General features: G+C 35.8%; 3 non-coding genes and 1 pseudogene across 4 annotated transcripts; 3 read left to right on the top strand and 1 right to left on the bottom strand.

Annotated features, from left to right (window-relative positions):
• Positions 1-157: 157 nt before the first annotated feature.
• Positions 158-237, top strand: TRNAL-UAG (transfer RNA leucine (anticodon UAG)). The gene has a single exon. It is a non-coding gene; the product is annotated as a tRNA-Leu (tRNA).
• Positions 238-316: 79 nt separating this feature from the next.
• TRNAP-UGG (transfer RNA proline (anticodon UGG)) lies at positions 317-388 on the top strand. Its single transcript has one exon. It is a non-coding gene; the product is annotated as a tRNA-Pro (tRNA).
• A 356-nt stretch (positions 389-744) lies between these two features.
• On the top strand, positions 745-816 carry TRNAP-AGG (transfer RNA proline (anticodon AGG)). Its single transcript has one exon. It is a non-coding gene; the product is annotated as a tRNA-Pro (tRNA).
• Positions 817-1,346: 530 nt separating this feature from the next.
• LOC145570074 (phosphomethylpyrimidine synthase, chloroplastic-like) lies at positions 1,347-19,175 on the bottom strand (annotated as a pseudogene). The gene is made up of 15 exons (XR_014096377.1): positions 18,017-19,175; positions 16,405-16,470; positions 16,168-16,302; positions 16,020-16,085; positions 15,224-15,409; positions 15,060-15,146; positions 14,868-14,981; positions 14,646-14,770; positions 14,450-14,562; positions 4,615-4,927; positions 4,218-4,345; positions 3,063-3,889; positions 2,241-2,917; positions 2,035-2,145; positions 1,347-1,868 (listed from the first exon to the last, which is right to left on the bottom strand). The product of XR_014096377.1 is annotated as a phosphomethylpyrimidine synthase, chloroplastic-like (transcript).
• Between the last annotated feature and the right edge of the window lie 1,250 nt (positions 19,176-20,425).

Raw genomic sequence — 20,425 nt, 5'->3', positions numbered from 1 at the left:
AGATCAATTACTGGAGGTCAGTTTGCTCTAATAATAAATATTGAATTTTCAATATTGGAAATTAGTTTGTTAAACCAAAACACATCTTTCTAGTATTGGTTATTGAAATTTGTAAAATTGGTTGTATCATTAAATTAGGATTGAATAACATCGTCAAGACGGTTTGGCCGAGTGGTCTAAGGCGCCAGATTTAGGCTCTGGTCCGAAAGGGCGTGGGTTCAAATCCCACAGCCGTCATATTTTTTATTTTATTTTATTTTTAATTTCTAAAGTTAATTGAGACATGATTTAAAATGAACAAAGATTACCATAGCATGGGCATTTGGTCTAGTGGTATGATTCTCGCTTTGGGTGCGAGAGGTCCCGAGTTCGATTCTCGGAATGCCCCTCTCATTTAATAATATTTTTGTTTGAGTGCAATTATTTTTGTTTGTTGAAAGAGGCATAAAAGGCAAATACTACTTCGTATAAGATTTGAATGTCACTCGACCTCAATAATTTGATCATTCGTCGGATACCATCTTGAGAGACCAACTGAGATATAATTTTATGACATCCACACAAAATACAGAGTAGTCTATACATCTTAATTCGTGATTGTTTTCTTCCCTTAATTTGAGAAGCAATTTTTCCTTTTTCCCTGTACTCTTGTACCCAAAAATCGTCCTGAAGTAGACTCAAGATTGTTTTGTACAGCCATGTATTTTGATAATTAAGAGTATACAGTAGTTTTGTAACATGATTGGGCATTTGGTCTAGTGGTATGATTCTCGCTTAGGGTGTGAGAGGTCCCGAGTTCAATTCTCGGAATGCCCCTATATCATTTTTGTAACCCCACAAATGCCGCTTGCTCTCAGCTCCTTAGGAAATCACTCTTTTATCTATTATATATACATCATTTTTTTGGAAGGCTCATTGGGGTATTAAGCCAATTTTTATATGATCCAATACATTATTCAATTCACATAGTTTGGGACAAGGTCACAAGGATATATATATGTTTCACTCTTCAGACAAGGAGTGAGGAAATATATTTCACTCTTTGGACAATATCATAAACGAGAATCAACTTAAATACGTCACAGGTACAATGGCTCTCTTATTCGTTCCTACATCCGTGACCATCTATACAGGTAAGTATCTCAAATTGGATTAACATCGTACAACTGATGCATAATGAATGTCTTTCTTTGCAGTAAGCAACAAGAAATAAAGTGATACCTTTCTCGGCCTTTTGGCTAAGATTAATTGAAATATAGAGTCACGAAGGGGAGGAGAAACATCAAACACGACTAGGAACGATATGAATGATCAGTTGATCACTGATCAGTATTTCTTCAGTACTATTTTTTTTTTCCTGAAATAGAAGGCAACTCAACGGCAACTTAATCATCCTACGTCTAGAATGAATATACAGCTGCAGGTAGCATCTCTAACAAATAAGAAGCTTTCACAAACAACTTTTACATGATGTGCACTTATTTCATCTAGAGAAGATCTACTGTTCTAGTGTTAATACAGATCATAATATTGCATATATAAAGCCAATTTATTTAATTACGTAGTATGAAGTATCATTTAGTCAAAAGAGAGCAAGGGAAGCAACATTTATTTTAGCTAACATTAAGTTGCTACCCACCGGATATCAGAGATGGGCATGGTCAAGATACCGAACCAGCTAACCAGATCAAGCTGCCCCATATACAGGAAGCTCTGTCCCTGTTAGCATGCAAAGGAAAAAACGAAAAAGAAAATGCACACTCCCTACGCAGGCATTATCCTGTTCAGGTTCAAAGGGACTTTCTCAGCCTGTCTCGCCAGCATCTTCTGTCAAAACAGATGAGATGCTGTAGCAGAGACAAACACCCCTGGTGCCTTTCTTGTGTCAATAAATGTAAAATATGAACGAAAAAAAAAAACTATAAGTCGAAATAGATCACAACAAAGGGAAAGGAGTTTCATTGAGCCATAGTTTCAAACAAGCTTATGGATGAACTAGTCTATTCTTTATTTATACATCAACCTTGAACTTACCACCTCAGGGCAAAAAAAAGTCCATGCTTATATTAATCTGCATCCACTGAGGCTTCAAGGAGGGCTAAGCTCAGCTACGCCACTGCCTCGACTTCAAGTGTAGATTTCTACCTGCAACGGTCAAGAGATCAAGAAGTTTAGAAGGATATAATAAATTCTTTTGCTAAGAGGTAACCAGCTATATGGAGTGTAATATGCTATTTTACCTCTTCAAAGAATCTACATAACTCTGAGGCAAGTAGATCTCTCCCCCGGCTTCACCATGTTGTTCTCCGCTGATAGTTTTCTTAGCAGCCAGAAACTGAGCGCTCATAGCTTCCATCCCTTCTCGTACAGCTTCCTCAGCATCACCATAACCATGCTCCTCAGCATACTTGCGGACATCCTCAGTTATCTTCATAGAGCAGAATTTAGGCCCACACATAGAGCAAAAATGTGCAACCTTGGCACCCTCTGATGGCAAGGTTTCATCATGGAAGGACATGGCAGTCATAGGGTCTAGTGACAGGGCAAATTGATCCATCCATCGGAACTCAAATCTAGCTTTGCTCAATGCATCATCCCATGCTTGAGCTTGTGGGTGGCATTTAGCCAGATCAGCAGCATGAGCAGCAATTTTGTATGCTATTACCCCAGCTTTCACATCATCCCTATTTGGCAATCCAAGATGTTCTTTTGGTGTCACATAGCATAAAAGTGCAGTACCAAGGGCTCCAATATTGGCAGCACCTATGGCCGAGGTTATGTGATCGTAACCAGGAGCAATATCAGTTGTTAGTGGACCAAGAGTGTAGAATGGAGCTTCATTGCACCATTCCAGCTGTTTTTGCATGTTTTCAGGTATCTTGTGCATTGGAATGTGTCCAGGCCCCTCATTCATCACCTAAAGTCACAATAGCACATACTTAACATGTAAAGCGACGATTAAAACTGATGATTACAGTGAAAAATAAGCCATAGTAACAAGGAAATTAAACTTAAGCATAAAATACATGTAAACCTAGCACAATTCATAAGGTTGTATGTACCTGCACATCTTTTTCCCAGGCTCGGCGCGTAAGTTCTCCTTGGGTCAAGAGCTCTGCAAACTGGGCAGAGTCATTGGCATCATATATCGACCCAGGCCTGAGGCCATCCCCAATTGATAATGCTATATCATATTGGTTACAGATATCGAGAATATCATCCCAGTGTTCATAAGCAAAGTTCTCTTTGTGGTAGGCTAAACACCACTTTGCATGAATGGATCCTCCCCGGGATACAATCCCAGTCATGCGTTTGGCTGTTAGAGGAATATACCTTAGCAGAACACCTGCATGGATGGTGAAGTAATCAACACCTTGCTCTGCTTGTTCAATCAGGGTTTCCCTGAAAACCTCCCATGTGAGATTCTCAGCAATGCCATTCACCTTCTCAAGTGCTTGGTAGATAGGGACCGTACCAACTGGTACAGCAGAGTTCCGTAGGATCCACTCACGTGTCTCATGAATATGGCGACCTGTTGACAGATCCATAATTGTGTCTGCACCCCACATTGTTGCCCACTGAAGCTTATGGACTTCCTCTTCAATTGAGCTAACAACAGCAGAATTTCCAATGTTTGCATTAACTTTGACCAAAAAATTTCTTCCAACTATCATGGGCTCCAACTCTAAGTGCTTCTTGTTGGAAGGGATAATTGCACGTCCACGAGCAACCTCTGACCTCACAAATTCAGGATCAAGGTTCTCACGAGCAGCACAGAACAACATCTCTTCAGTTATCATTCCTTGCTTAGCATAGAACATCTGAGTGTATCGAGGCAGACCTAACTTCTCCCTCCTGTCAACCCAATCCTTGCGCAACTTAGGGAGACCTGTATTATAATAGCATAAATGACCAAGTAAGTTACATGAAAGTTAAAATTCAATCTTAACTCAATCAATGCTGCTGAATAAAAAGCTCATAGAACAAGAATGGTCTCAATTCCTTCCCTCAGATAAGCTTATGTGTGAGATAGGATCTAATAGCTCTACAATTACTCAAGCAGAGAATTGTCAAAGATATTGCAAATGAAGGAGAAAGGAAAAGAACCGAGGTAATAGGAGAATAAACAATTAAGCAAACAATGACTGCATTGTACTAATTTAGAATTTTGTATGTAGTGAGAAAGGGGGGGGGGGGGGGGGGAAAGGGATCCATACCAATCCTTGGACTAATATCCTGAGGACCACTGGTGTCATAGGTGTCAAAATGGGGTTCATCTCCAGAAAGATGGATGCGCCGAAAGGGAACCTTGAGCACATGTCCTGATTCCTCGTGAGTAACTTCCCTGTATATTATAAGCATAAACCATTATACAATGAAGACAGCGGTACATTTGCAACCAAACTGATAAAGCCGCTCTGACATAAACAAACAATCAGAAGATACAGAAGGATTTTGATGATGATCATTGTATTATTAACAATAAAATAAGTAATATTCACATGAATAAGCAATATAAAGATATTATTCAAATGAAAATGTTATAAATTTTTGAAGAAGGTTGTGCTCCTGTAAGAAACTGGAAGTATAAAGTTTAGGCATGAAAACAAGTACCTGCATTCTTTTGTGCTCTTTGGAAAACATTGCTCGAAAGATGGGAGTGGAAGAAAGTCGGGGGCTGAAGGGTCAACTGTATGTTTAATTTGTTTGGATTTTTTTTCATTTGTGGCTGGTGGATCAAAGGTCAAAGTGGCCTGAGTACCCGAACTCAAGGCACTAAAATGAAATTCCTTGGCATTAGCAGCAGCAGCATTTCCCAGCGTATCGAATCTAGGCAAGAAAGAAGTCTTGGGCAGCATGGACGGGGTAGAGTGGTTATCATTTTTGCACCAGATTGTTGTCAAAGTAGCTTGAAGTGAAGCCATTCCTGAAAATTATGAGATTATGCATTGAAACAATGACATTAGTGAAACAGAAGGATATCTGAAGTCAAAAAGTCACAATAATCTATGGCTCATTTCCACAGCTAATGGTAGCCGCTTTTGAGGCCAAAATTGCAAAAGGCACAAAATTCTCAAAGATTAAAGCAAAATACCACTCCTTTGCCTTTCCATATCAGAAACTAAAAGACTCCGGATAGCTTAATGTACCGAAGATCAGTTAGCTTTTTTTTTTTTTTTTGGGTGGCAATTCTAGTTAGCCTTACATTGCTGGCTATGCTAAATTGCTAAGGATTACTACATGCTAGCATACTCGAGACGAACAGTCAGATACTAATTACAAAAGCAAATCAATCAAAGGGTCAGAACACCCCTAGAATTATTTTCAGGAAGTAGTTTTAATTTGCAGTGTTCATGCCATTAACATATTAAGACATTTAATGTAATCATAAACCACAGTTAGTTACCTAAAAAAACACAAACCATAGCTAACACAAGACCAGTGACATCTTTTTCCAGACATCCCAAAATTGAACACGGTCATTAATATATCCAAATAAAAGGGTACATCTAATGCAAATAGTGAGGTTGAAAGAATAGCCCAAATAACATTACTCAATAATTCAGGCTAACCCATTTTCATTTTTATTAAACAGGGGAATTCAATCTAAAGCACCTGAATCAAGAAAGATCCAACAAAGTTCAATTTTTTTTTATTGTTTATAATCATTAATTATAAAACAAAACGATAACCAAGATAAATCTTCTTATAAACATCCCATTTCATTTTTAAATATACACCAAAAAAAAATAATTAATTTATTCATTATTTAGAAAAATGAAAGCCCATTTTGTCATTAAAAATTCGGGAATTATCCTACATCATAACATCAGAATTTCAAGAGAGAAAGAGCTTGACACTTTTTATTGATTTAGAGAAGGCATATGACAAGGTGCCAAGAGAGATACTTTGGTGGGCAATGTTGAAGAAAGGTATCCCACGAAGGTATGTAGACCTAGTTAAGGATATGTATCGGGATGTGTCAACAAATGTGAGGACATGCGGAGGGTTGACAAAAGATTTCCCTATTACAATCGGATTGCATCAAGGGTCTGCATTAAGCCCTTTTCTTTTTGCAACGGTTCTAGATGAATTAACTAGACCAATTCAAGATGAGGTTCCATGGTGTATGCTGTTCGCAGATGATATCGTTTTGGTGGATGAGACTAAGGATGGGGTTAATGTCAAGTTGGAGCAATGGAGGCAAAGGTTGGAATCTAGAGGGTTTAAGCTAAGTCGGAGTAAGACTGAATATTTGGTATGTCGTTTTGGCACTCAGAGGGGGACACGCAATGAAGTGGTGAGTTTGGATGGAAAGGATTTGACCATGAGTGAATGTTTTAAGTACCTAGGGTCGATCATCCAGAAGAATGGTGACATTGATCAAGACGTGACCCACAGGATTAAGTCAGGGTGGCTTAAATGGAGAGCGGCCACGGGAGTGTTATGCGACCGCAGCATTCCCTTAAAGTTGAAGGGAAAATTCTACAGGACTGCCATACGACCAGTGTTGCTCTATGGTACAGAATGTTGGGCTTCTAAGAAAGAGCATATTAAAAAGATGGAGGTTACGGAAATGCGCATGTTAAGGTGGATGTGTGGAAACACTTTAAGAGATAGAATCAGAAATGAGGTTATTCGCAAGAAAGTAGGTGTGGCGGGCATTGTAGATAAACTAAGGGAAAATCGTCTGCGTTGGTTTGGACATGTAAGACGGAGACCCGAGGGTGCACCGGTGCGAAGAGTGGAAGAGTGGGACCATGGAGGGATTAAACGAGGAAGAGGGAGACCAAAGATGACTTGGTTGGAAGGAGTGAGGAAGGATATGAAGTGCATGGATTTACGTGAGGATGAAGTTTTGGATCGTAAGGGATGGAGGAGAAAGATTTATGTTGATGACTACACGGAATAATCAAATTTGGTTCATGTTAGCCGACCCCACTTTTGGGATTAAGGCTTTGATTGATTGATAACATCAGAATTTCAATAAACAAAAAGAACAAAGATTCAAGTCTCAAAATTCCAGAAAAATATCAAATTTACTGTAATTGCAATTAACATAACAATAAACCATCATTTTCATACAAAATTTTATCAACAAGTTGCATGCATGTCGTCGATTAATCATAAACACAAATAAGAAATTAATAACAGAAAAACAGATTAAAAATAAAGTTGAGATTAACTCACCGAAACTGAGGAGAGAGAGAGAAATAAGAAGTGGAGTGAAGAGTGTAGCTTTACAAAGAAGAAGGATGGTAGAATCTCGTGATTACGAGGATGTTTTTGTTATACAGTGTAAGTGAGTAACAACTAACTCCGAAAATTAATTTTAAAAAAATCATAAGTTATAAAGTCTACTTTTTAGATATTTATTTATAATTATTACCTCTAAAATCACAAATATGATGTGCTCCACAATTTTTGTTTGGAAATGTGATCTTCCAATTCAAAATTAGTGTGAGATGATGATTACAACTTCCATTCTTTTTAATTTTGTGTATGGTTAGCCACACTAGGGTTATGATTACTTATTTAAGGATTATTCGGTCGATCAAGAACTCAGGGGTTATTTGGTCAGAGACTCAGGGACTACTCGGTCAGTCAGGAGTTACTTGATGAGGTGTTACTTGGTCGGTCAGGAGTTACTCGGTTAATATTTTGGTGTATGAGGTGTTACTATTTGCATGCTCTTCTTTAACGATTTATTATGATTTATACATTAGGAGAATATATTCTTGTGAGATCTTAATTATAACATAGGTTGTATGAACATATCTTATCTACTATTTTACCTACTGTGTATTTGATATTGTGTAGTCTCTTACATGTCAACTCAGCCTAAGTCTAAATAAGAGAATCTTTATCACTAAATTACTTTTAATGAAGATTGATTTCACTACCTCATAACTGTAAGCTTGAATGATAATTGAAAGATAATGATATAGAGTATAAAACATATTCTTGGGGTTCAATCATTAGTTTAAGTTTTTGGTTGAGTTGGTCCTTTAACATGGTATTAAAGTTAGTGTGATATAAAAGTCACGAATTTTATTTTTGAGCTTCAACCATCAGATTAAGGTTTTGATTGAGTTGGTCCTTTAACAAATAATAATCCTTTTTTACAAAACAAATAATAATCCTTACCACTTCACAAATACTAATTTATAGAATATCTTTTCTTGTTCAAAAGTAATTCATAAATAATTTGTGTGGCACCATACACCACTAGGATGATAAGTTATTGGAGAAAAAGAGGACATGACATAAGTTTAAAGCCTTAAAGGTGCACTATATTATTAGTTTTGTGAAAAGTTGTCAAACAAAATAATTTGGGTTGCACTTGTCAATTGGCCTTGTAATCGAGATATTTAAATTTATGGTTGAGCAGCAATTTTTATAGTTTTAAAAGATATATTCATAGTGCTATCAAGAATATACCATTTATGCTATCAAGACTCGAGAGAATCAACAAAATAAATAAGTTTGCACAAAAAAAACAAATAAATAAGTACGTTGTTACAAAAAAATAAATAAATGAAAATAGTGACAATAAAACATTTGCTATTGGTCAACAATATTTGTCAAAAAATTATTATGTGAAGTGAATATTTTGTCAAAATAAAATATTTTATGAAGTAATTATTTGGTGAATATTGTCTAACTTTTGTACTATGAATGAGCAAAATATCAGCAAAAATAATTTCGATTAGATTATTACTATTGTTTTTAATATTTTATCCTCTCATCTTGAAAAGTACTGCACAAGAAAAGGGTGCTGATATTGCCAAGGCAAAAAAAACCATTTCCAAGGCAACGTATCTACCCGCTACTCGTAATATTTGAGAATCAAAAAATGTCAAACTTATTAATTCAATAATATACTTTGCAATATTTTATTGCCTATAATTTTAGTAGCTAAATATTCCAATTAAAATCTTTCCAACTTCAACTACTAATTATTCTCATCAAAATCTACAATTAATTAAATTATTCATCACCATACACTCACTAAATTTAACATTTTATTGGGAGAAACACCATTATCAAAGCTTTACAGGTATTAGCTACCTCTAAACTTGTTTATTAATTAATTTTATTTATTTATTAAGTGCTTAATTAATTTATAAATGACTATTAGTATAAGTGTTTTCATGTCAACATTATACGTATAAATGTTCATGTTCTACTCTTATTATAAAATTTTCCATTGAAACCAAAAAAAAAAAAAAAAGCATTATGTTTGTATATTAACGTGGGATACTTCATTCTTCAAACTCTAATTAAAATCTGATTGTTGGGCATTCAATCTTAAGGATTGGTAGACAAAGATTTTCTAAACATTGCATCTTAATTATTTATCTATTTCTTTGACAGATTATTGCTAATCATAGGCAATAAAATATTACAAAATATATTAATGAATTAATATATTTGACATATTTAAATTCTCAAATATTACGGGCAGCGGGTAGATAATTTGTCTTGGAAATGGTTTTTTTTGCCTTGGCAATATCAGCGCCCCAAGAAAAAGAAGAGGCAATCAAATAAGAAGAACATGAGCATGACAATATTAATGGATTTAGGTAACCCATGACAAGTGGCAATTACCTCTAGCCATCTAGTCCACTAGTTGCATCACTAAATCCAAAAACATCACAACCACATTTGATGCTGACATAGATTTTTCTAACTTCATAAAAAAATATCAGCCTCCCAAAATCATGATTAATCAAATATTTTTACATTCATCCAAATTCCATGATCCTCCTTTTGTCCCTCAATAATCTTTCTGTTACAAAGTAAATTATAGTGACGTGAAGAAAAGTAGTTAACCCTTAGAGTAAACACAATGGTTGTGGTAACCATTGTGGTTATCACTTATTTAATTAATTTCTCTATCTTGCATCTCATTTATAATCACTCTTATATCCACTTAATAACCAATGTAGTCCAATGGTTGACCATGGTTACACATCTTATCCTCTCTTATTTTTACCCAACCCCACCACACAATCTCTCTCTTTCACTCAATGACCAAGCAAATTGGCCCTACTATTTCACTCAATAACCAAGCTTTAGAACCTGGTTATTTCCACAACCAGGTTATTGCTTTTTGTTCCCAAAAATTTCTCTCTCTTTATTTTTTTAATACTTTTTCACTTTCTCTCCCCCCATAACCAAGCCAATTGATTAATGGCTGGCTTTGCTCTTAGCGCATAGCTCCTATTAGTTTAGCAAACATATACGGTGAAAAATGTATTATTATATGCATAATACTTTGTAGGTGACAGGTGGTAAGTATTTTGGGCGAAAATATTCAACCTATAGGATGGTAAAAAGTACCACTACACGCATAATAGTATACAAAAGTACTATTTAGATAACTTATACTTTAGTGGTACATTATACATACATAATAGTATATAATGGTACATTATAATGTACCACTGTAGAGTTAGCTTTTTACAAAAATTTGCCAAATTTGTCCTCCTATATGTTTGATAAATGCATAGGAACTATGCACTGAGATGCACTCAAGAAAAGTATCGTCCCTCAATAACAAATTAACAATATAGCTTCTAGTATACATAGTACTCCTATATAGCTAGAAAAACATCAAGGGTATATGAGTAATTACTCGTAAATGCATATTCTGAATTTAATTCGGATGACTTTGTATACCTATAAGTAGCCCAATTAATATTACAAACCAACTTTTATGACCCAAGAGGACACCCTATACATTCGTTTCAATTTTGAAAAAAAATCTCATAATTGATTGGAAAGCATAGATTATAGCCAAGCTTTGGATAATTTTCGACTTTTCGGGCTCCAAAGAGGAAAGAGGTTAGAGTGCTTCCCATGGACCGTACGAGACACCAGGAGGCCACTTGGATGGTTGGTGTTGTCTACTTTAAATTTAAACTTTACATCTAGCTAGCTAAGTACATCTCACCCTTCGTTAACTCAAGGCCACCACATGGCTTTATGTGAATAAATATGACCATATATAGTTCCCAACAATGGTATAACTCTAGGGTGCATCCCTTACAATCACTTGAGTATTCGTGGTCAGGTCCCAAAATCTTCGAAAATGGCTTGATATCATGAATTATAGCCTTCAAATAATCAAATTTGGCTGAGCATTTTTGAACTTGACTTGTTTATACATCGAGGTGCTCTCCATGGTATCCAAAGGGCCTCTAAAGGCCCACTTGGTGCTCAAAACTATCTTATATACGTAGTATGTCTTTGTTCACCTCTTGTTATCAGGTTTTCAGACATCGTGCCTTGTTCTTCACTTGTTTGCAAATGACTTGCTTTTAAAAGAGCTGGATCAGGCTTTTATTTTCATGATTCAGTAAGTTTGATATCCATGGGATTGGGTTGCTAATTGTACCCTACAAAAATACAACCAGTTATGCCAAAAGAATTATTCAAAATAAAAAATAAAAAATAAAAAATTATAATGATAAAGTGATAGGTGGGGGTATTACTTTATGTGAACCAGTACACCAATGAAAGAGTGTGTAAATTCAAGCAAAGGAAAAACAAAAGATGTGAAACTGATTTATGATTGATATATGCATGGATGGGGCCGTTATATACAAATAAGCATAAGTTACAATCACTATATATTTCCTGAAATAATGATTACATGTACAGAAGAATTTAGATATTATACAAAGCTGGTATTTCTTGTGATTAAGATAGCAGCACTGTGACAGTAGATTTTACACCTTCCAATTTCATCCCTTTCATTATCTATTCTATCGTCGGTGCTTCAAATCCTCCATTTTTCACCTCTGATTGTCAACAGTGGTAAGTAGCTGTCAGGTTTAAAGATGATTAAGCTGAAATATGAAGTTCCCTGCAATCAGGGAAAGGACACGAGAAAAATGGCACACGAAGTGTCTGATAAAAATCTATTTCAAGGAACTCTTGCCATCCAATATTCTCCTAGAATGTCGGATGCCAAATAGTACGCTATATAGTTTTCATTCTGGGACTCGTTGTAGTTGGAGAAAAGCCTCTTGCTTGCCTTGAACAAAGACTGAGAGTTCGGCAGGTGCAACCACCAGTTTTAACCATTTCTGTAGCTCCTCACCTTCCACCTTCTCTGTCTCTACACAAGGAAACACAATGTTTTAACCATCATGTGCAGACATACGTGATGCTTAGCCTACATAACACTCCACTAGGTATTAATGGCCAACAATTACAAATTTGTTAGGCCCCGAGATTCAATACTGCCAATCTTTTGGCAGCTTCAGACTAGATAGAAGGCAGTAAGATGACAATTTAACAAAACCATGGTTTGAGAGATCTCTTACAGAATATCATTCAAAAGTGTTCAATTTAAGAGAAAACAAATCAATGAGCGAAAAACCTCAGAGTTAATATAACATACGGAAGATTAAAAAAAAACAATCACATGATTTAATAACCTATAACATGCATAATATTTTAGGCTCTGTTGCTAAAGTGTTGATGTTTAGGCTGTATATTCAGAAAGAGGAATGTAGACTTTCACTCTACTTGGAGTCCCAATGAAAACTATGAACTCAAACCTCTCACACAAAACACAATGAGAAACGAGTAAAAGAGATGCTGGAAAAAATTGTATTTGTTCAGGATTATAGAATTTAGATATAAGAGGGAGAAAAAAAAGTCTTTAATCCTTGTGCAATAAGCTAACATAAATTACTTTAAAAAAGAGGGAATGTTAAGGAGCCAGCAAGATGAATTTTGATAATACAAAGGGCAAACACTATCACCAGAAGTTGATAGATAACTCAAAACCAGAGAAATAAATATCACAGATATCAAAGAGAATACCTTCTAAATGAGCACCCAGACCTTCCAAAACGTTGGGATTAGCACGTACAACACATAATGCCACCTCAAGTGCTGACTGCAGGAGTGCTTTAACCTCTCCTTGAACAAGATCAACAAGATGTCCCTGTTTTACAATCTCAAGTTAATGCAACAGCAGTTAGACAAAAAATTTACAACTTAAAAGAGGAAAGTACTGGAAACCTGATCCCTTCCCCAAGGAGCAGCCCCCGATTCATCAATCCCACCAGCAGAGAGTGTTGCTAAAGATACAGGGCCAATGGTTTGACTAAGGCCATACTCTGCTATTGCTTTGTATGCCATATCAGTTGCTCTCCTTATGTCATCAAGTGCTCCTGTTGAAACACGTCCTGCATAAGTAACTTCCTCTGCAGCACGCCCTCCAAGAAGTGTAACAAGTCGTCCACGTAGCTCATCCACAAAAAGAAGGTATCTGTCTTCATTTGTGGGAGGGGTGTAAGTAAAGCCCAATGCACCTCCAGACCTGGGCAATATACTCAATTTCTGCAAACAAAAACCCCAGAAAGTATACAACTTTATCATGATAGAACCTCCTTTTGCAGTTGATGTAGATTTATAATCAATCAAGTAGCTTTCATTTTAACAGAAAAGCGCAACTGAAAACAGATAGACTTCAGAATCTCAATCAAGACATCATTGAAATATGACATATCCTAGAGTCTAATGAATACTTACTATCCTACTTGATATCTTAAAGCAGAGTACTTCAACACCTACTATCCTCTTGATATCTTAAAGTACAGCTGTACAGTACTTTACCTCAACTCGAGGTTGACCTGAAAGAAGATTTGCAACAGCAGTCCCTACAACTGCATGACCAGCCTCATGACGAGCAACAACAGCCTTCTCATTTCCCTGTAATTTGGCGGTTTTCTTCTCTATCCCCTGCAACATACGAAAAAATATAAATCCTCAAGCTCATTAGAATCAAGCATACACACATATAGCTTTTCATACGACACATTAAATTGCAGAAAGCAGAATTTTAAAATGAACATGCAAAACCTGAACATAAGGTTATAAACTATTAGGTATTGAGGCCCTGAAAGAACATATAACTTCAAAGGCATTTTCACTCATACATAGCAACATAAGATTTATTATCTATCCCCTAAGCAAAGGAATGTACTCCCTACAACTACTATCTCATATAAATGTTCCTACTTTGTCATGTCCCATACTTCAATTTCCCTACCATTTTGCATACAACCACCCTCAATTTAGTGCACCATTAAGTGGCCCTTCATTTTAATAATTACACCAAGGTTATTTATTTGTGCATTTAGTTGATGGGGAACGCTTGTCAAGGAAAGATTGAGTAAATTATGGTATTTTCAGACTGGGACAGGAGGTTAATGGATGATAACTACTACTAATTTTATAAGATCAGCCCATGAATAACAGCAATTCTTGAAGTAAGATAATCGATGAATATTGTGAACTTGCATTCTACAGAAGTAGCAATAACTTCAGACATCATAGGCCATTTTAACAGGATTTATATCAGACCCTCGGGCACCCAAGCAAGCATACACATAAAGAAACACAAGCTAGCAGAAGAACAGACATACTGCAATTGATCTCTCCACTGCTTGAATAAAATCTATTTTCTCCACAATAGCTTTATTCAGTCTACCAGCCAACAGGGCAGCTTCATTTACCAAATTAGCAAGGTCTGCCCTGCAATGTGTATCATAAGAATGCATTAAAAAAAAGGACATAAATAGATAATAAGTGAGATTGGAGACAAGGCATGTGTATACCCTGTAAAACCTGTAGTCATACGAGCAATATCACTAAGATCAACATCATCTCCAAGAGGAAGTTCTTTCTTTGAAACATGCACTTTTAGTATAGATTCCCTTCCAATCTTATCCGGCGTTTCCACCTACAGAGAAAAACATATGATATAGGTAAATCTTGAAGGCCAATAATCTTCTAGCATAACAGTGTTATGACCTAAGCAAGAAGGATCAAACACGGACCATAACCACTCTATCAAATCTACCAGGCCTACGGAGAGCAGGATCTAAGACATCAGCACGGTTAGTTGCTCCAAGGACGATAACAGCAGAATTGCTATCAAATCCATCCATCTCCTGCAAGATCAACACTTGTTAGCCAATTGATGACGCAATTAGAGTTGCAAAAACTAGAAAAGGTCTGTAAAATTTTACAGTTAGCAGCTGATTTAATGTCTGCTCTCGCTCATCATTGCTCACAATGCGAAATTTTCCATCCCGACTTTTTGCAACTGCATCTATCTGTAAAGAACCACAATATCAACTACTTAGTCTCACCAATTCCAAATTCTATTACTTGATTGTGCAGTCAATCTAACCTCATCGATAAATATGATTGATGGTGCTTCTTTCTTTGCTCGAGCAAAAAGATCTCGCACCCGTGATGCTCCCATACCAACATAGAGTTCAACAAACTCACTAGCAGAACAACTAATGAACGGAACTTCTGCTTCCCCGGCAACAGCCTTTGCCAAAAGAGTCTTGCCAGTCCCTGGAAGACCAACCTTCAGGGCAAACAAAACCGATCTTCAATCAACAAGACCAAAACAAAAATGATGAGCATTTTTATATACTATACCTAGTACCACCAAGTGTATTAAAGACACATAATTCAGGATGAAAAGAGCACATTAAAATAGAAGGGCAATAGAGAATTCCAGGCACAAAATTTATTATTTTTTTAAAAAAAAAAAAAATTGAGATACTAAACAACATGATGTAAGCAAACAAGGAATATAATGTGACATAAGGCATGAAAGAACAGCTCAATTGATAATATACGGCAGTAATTTAGCTTTAAAATCTAATTTTACAGCAGTAATTTAGCCTTAATACCTTATCTTACAGCAGTAACTTAGCTTAAACATCTAACTTTCAAGAATAGCACTGGCAAGTGCTTTCTCAAGGAACACACATAAATAAAGTATAACAACAAAGCAGGTGATTTTGTTAAGTCAGACTGCAAGCCAATATTCACACAAACTGATGGTGCTTGAAAGAATATTTCCTAGTACAATATATCATCTTTCTTTAAGCAGTCTAATATTGCATTTTTTTTAAGATTAAGACTCTCATATATACTTCGTATTATCTTAAACATCAAAGCATACTCACCAGTAAAACACCACGAGGAGGACGTGCTCCAAGTCGTACATACCTATCTGGGTTCCTTAGAAATTCCTAACCATTAAGCAGAAATAAGTATACCATTTTCATATTAAACACAAACTGACAATTTCAAACCTAAGGCCAAGACAGGTACCACAATTTCTTCTAATTCCTCCTTAGCCTCATCAACACCTGCCACATCTGCAAAAGTGACAGTTTCTCCTTGCTCGGTTACTTTAGTACCACCAGAGCTCCCAGATTTACGGTTTCTAAGCTGCCCCGGTGCATTCTGTACATATCAGAGCCAGTAAATAAGCAGAAAAGGTGTGTTCCTAAATCCTAAGGAAAAAGCCTTTTGCAATGAAGAGGAAGAGGGAGGAAAATTGCACACCTGTGAAAAGTTGACTGGGAACCGCTGGAGGAGTCCAGCTAGAACAGCAACATAAAACAAGGTTATCTGCAAATAAATAAATTAATTAATAAATAAATAAATAAATAAAATAATACAAATAAAATAAAATCAGAAGCATGCAAATGCAATTGTCTAACTTCAGACAACCCAACATACACGTGTAGTGAAACTAGAAAGTAGAAAAGGAGAAGACCGTTTATGAAGCATGGAAAAGGAAACAAAAACAGAAACTAGAAATGTAGAAACAGGGAAACACGAGAACACAATTTTCAAGTTTTCAACCAATCAAGGAACTAGGATATGCCAGAAGTGAAACTAAGCTATAATAAATAGATGAGAAAATGTATTAGAAAAACTTTGGAGTGTGGAGAGAGGAAGAGAGAGAGGATGAACTTGCTAGCCATCTTAAATCCCAATTTCCCAAGAGTTTCAACAAGCTTCAGAACGAGGAACTTGCTCACCATGAGAATGCGTACAGCAAAGAAACTCATTAGTATAGCTGAAAATAGGTCACCTTGACAGAAATGGTAGAAGTAAAAAAAAGCCATACTGCCCACCAAAAGAAAGAACAGGGAACTGTTGAGCATCCTGACTCCATAAGACTGAGCCCAAGACAATGAATGTCTACAAATCCCTCCATAAAATAGATGTAAAATATTCTTGCAGTTTTCTATATACCTACCTAGTAACACCTAGCAGTAATGTGACTTCTGATACGATTTCTTGGTTGATAACATGGAAAGCAAATCAAGGACTACCAGCTCAGACAAACTTAAAATTTGAACCAATCTGAGAAAATTAAAATTAAGTATTACATCTTTCAGCAGAAACTTTACTAGGGATGAACATTGTTCATCTATAACAGTTTCAAGGGTCATATACTTCTTAACCCAATTGATGAGATGCTCTCTCTTTCACACTTGAAGGTCTGTAATTTAAGTACATTATTCATTATTTCCGTTCCCATTTACAAAAACATTTACCCAGCTTTGTTTCCTCATCCTTCCATTGCATCTAAATGAATGTGACAACCCCAATTAGAAATAGCTCTAAGAAGGGGAAATCCTATAAAGTGCACTTGAGTGCATATATACCCCCAAGTGACATGACAAGAATTCAGGGGGGAAAGATTATCTTCCTTAATGTCTCCTTGGGTTGTTGCCACATCATTTGAAAGCACCACTAGGAGATCCACCAGAATATATTTCCTTATATGAATTAGCATGAAAAACAACATAAAAATTGCAACTTGGAATGGACTTGCACATTGGGAAAGGGTAATACAGAGCAATCAGTTATATCCAATTCAGTGTTGAATCAAACATGTTTCATATCACACACTTTACAATGAATAACAGATAGTTCAAGTTGCCAACAGACTGCTTAAAGTCATATACTACCTCTGTTTCATGTTTTTTGCAACTTTGGGCATTATTTGTGAGATATAAAACATTCCAAAGTTGCAAAAAACATGAAACGGAGGTAGTACATAGTTTTTGTTCTCAATTTCTAATGCAAAATATATACTGCCCAAAAATAGTTTGCACATTTATCATTAAGCATATGAATCAAACCCAATTCATCAACTTACCAATGCTGAATTCAAAAACCCGCCTGATCGCTTATCCGGTGAGCCAAATTCAACATGATTCTCAAGCATTTTCTCATAAGGGGTCTTTATATCAACAGGCCTAGTTGTAGTATATACAATCCTCTTCGTCGGCGCCACGCTCCTCAACAACGACTCCGAATCCTGCAAATTACTCCCACTGCCCCTCATTTCACCCTCCATAACACCACTTCCACCTTCATTCTTCAACTTAAACATTATATGAACTCCATCAACCTCAACTTTCTGAACCTGATTACCATTAATCTTACTCAAGAACTCACTATAAGGTACACTTACAAATGTCGTCGGAGGCCTCGGTTCGGAACCCGGTAACGGAATCCCAGGCCTAAGAAGCCTCATAACAAACATCACAATCCCTAATTGCAAAAGCAAAACCCCAATTTCTTGAGCTTGAATCAATGGCTGCCACCGCCATTTCCCACCAGAACCTTTAAACCAACTCTTACCCTCTTTCTCTCTCCTCGACGAAGAAGAAGAAGAAGACGATGAAGGTTGCGACGACGAGCTCGAATTCGACGCCCCTTTGCTCCCCTGTTTCGCGTCGTTTTTCTCTGACGAAGAAGAAGAAGATGAATTGGGTGTAGTTGAATCAGTATCTTGCTCGCAAGAACTATTAGCTCGAATTCTGGTACTACCCTTCCACAAATTAGAGGAATTGCAGAAATCCCTAGAAATTGAAACCCTAAATTGTCGATAAGAATTGTTGAATAATCGAGAATGTGTCGACGAATTCCGGATGAAATTGGTTAAAGAAACCCTAGAAGAAGATGGACAACAAAAGTAGCTTAATCCATGGCAATAATAACTGGGTTTATAGCAATGATTTGAGGTATGAATTAAAGGTCTATCTACAATTGCTGACATTTCTGAATAAATTATAGAACCCTAAAAATTTGGGAATTTGATGAAATCTTCAATTGTTTGAGGAATCATATGAAAACTTGAAGCTTTTTTTTTTTTTTTTTTTTTTAAATTTCAGAAAGATTACTTTCTTCTTCAATGGATGTTGCAAAGGTTGAGTCTTTGGACTGACTTAAATTCTTCTAATAATGACCGTCCGATCCGATTTTTTTTGGGTTGGAGAGGATGTTTGGACCGTCAATTTCCTTTGTTGTTTAATCCACTTATCTAAGACAAAAACACCTTAGGTAAAGATCTAAAGATTGCAATAGATCGAAACGGCTAAACTTAAGACTTGAGACATGATAATAAAAAAGGCATGTCACGGTAAGATGGGTATGACAAATATAGAATAAATTATCCAAATTAGGGTTTTAACCGTGATATAATGGGCAATTCTTTGTAAAATATGCTACTCCGTACAACACAATATGATTTATGGCTACCAAACCTTGTTATGGACTTGATATGATTATATGAAGTATATGAGTTTTTCATTTTTAAACCTACAATGCAACAATATTTAAGGTGAATATCAAATGGATAAGCTACAAAACTTAGAGATAACATCTTACGAATAAAGTAAGAAATCAATTAATCACAATTAAATTTTACTTCGTCGTCTAAGACATTTAACTTTTATTTTAATTAGGGGAGCCTACGCGCGCGACATAATAGATGTTTATTGTCTAGTTGTAATAACTTGTCATGACGCCCAAAACTTAATGGCTAGGCTTTTGAACGCATATACTAAAAAATAAATTGTTGACAATCATATCCTTGCGTAAGTACGGAAATATAACACTTGAAAATATATATACACTATTCACTTTTTAGTTGTAAGCTTTTTATGGTGCAGTATGGCTTTTGTTGTGAATTATAATATACATCATCATCCGTTACTTTTAGTTGCAACATTTGAAAATATATATACATTTTTCATTTTTATAATTGATCTTAATTTTTATTGAGTTTTTTTGTTGGGCAAAATAGTCATGTAGGATCTTATTAGATTCATCTCGATTTATATATATGTTTTAAATATTTAATCTTTAGATTTTTTTACATGTCTATAATCTGAATACAAGAGATTGAAATTATGTATTGATAAGTGTGAAAGTTAAAATGTTGCAACTAAAAGTTAACGGAGAAAGTTTCAAAAGAAAAATGTCTAATTAGGTGATGAAGGAATTAATTTCGGTGGGTTTGTGTGTGTGGGTGTGTGTTTTTATTATTATTTTTTTATTATGAAAATAGTAACAAAGTGGATTATATCCAGCCTATTCCCCCACCCCTTGAAAAGAACTATTATCAGGTTAAATTATTTTGCCTTCTAACATTAGAAGAAAAATAACTTTGGGCGTTGGAAGGGAAGGAATACTAAAGAAACTAAGAGAAATAAATACGGGAAGCATAAGAGTTAATATGACATAAATGGAGTATATGGGTAAATAAACATTTTTAGGG

Source organism: Chenopodium album, chromosome 12, assembly GCF_948465745.1.
Source record: "Chenopodium album chromosome 12, dcCheAlbu1.1, whole genome shotgun sequence".
Lineage (NCBI taxonomy): Eukaryota > Viridiplantae > Streptophyta > Magnoliopsida > Caryophyllales > Amaranthaceae > Chenopodium > Chenopodium album.
This window is presented reverse-complemented; position numbering and strand designations above follow the sequence as displayed.